Raw genomic sequence first — 893 nt, 5'->3', positions numbered from 1 at the left:
ATAGGGTTGGGGGTTTACAAATCATACAGTAAGGGGGTCCTAGGCTGGGTGAGCACCCCCAAAGCAGCTTAATTCCATAGAAAAGCCTTTTCCCTCACTCCTGTATTAGGCTCTTGTTTCTTGATACTGCTAAGCAACAGGAGCAGTTCATCCTGATGTGTTGAAGTGAAGGGGAAGTGAAATGAACATTTGTGGAATACCTACCGCAGGCATTTCTCTTACAGCAGGAAGTTTTCATGACAGAATTTGGAATTAACCATGCAATCAATTTGGAATTAACCATGCAATCAATTAGAAAATAGGATTTGCTCTGCTATTGTTTTTAATGTATTTCCATCTGGAACTTGTAGAAATGAAAGTATTTTGAAGCAACATGGCAGCTTCATTTGAATGGCTTTGGTGCTTTGTTTTTCACAACAATGGGTGATGAAGGAATAAAGGCAATAAGAATGAGTAAGAAGTACTGAAGATAGTGCTATGGTACTATGAAAACAAAGGTCTTTCTTAGGCCAAACCTGGAAGTAATGAAAGCTGGATTTGCTAAGTAGTGTTTATAGCTATATTTACAATTTCTATTATTGAAATTTCTGAAGGAAAAATAATTTTGATATTGAAAATCTGGAAGTCTTGAGCCCTAAGTCCCTTTCTTCCATTTTGTTTTTATAATGTGGTTTCTTAAAATAATAAGACTATGATTCCATTGGCACATCCTATACCAGCAAAAACAGCCTGCTTAGCAGGTACTTATTGAGTAAGCACATTGAGTCAAAATAAGTCATGAAGAGCATGAGTTTTATAAACCCAATTACTTTATTTCTTTATGGAATGGCAAATAGGCCTGAAATTCTTTTCAGAATACACCCAGTGAACCTGAGTAAATCAGAACCGAGCCT

This window comes from Trichechus manatus, unplaced genomic scaffold, assembly GCF_000243295.1.
Source record: "Trichechus manatus latirostris isolate Lorelei unplaced genomic scaffold, TriManLat1.0 scaffold00006, whole genome shotgun sequence".
NCBI lineage: Eukaryota > Metazoa > Chordata > Mammalia > Sirenia > Trichechidae > Trichechus > Trichechus manatus.
Note: the sequence above shows the minus strand (reverse complement) of the source record.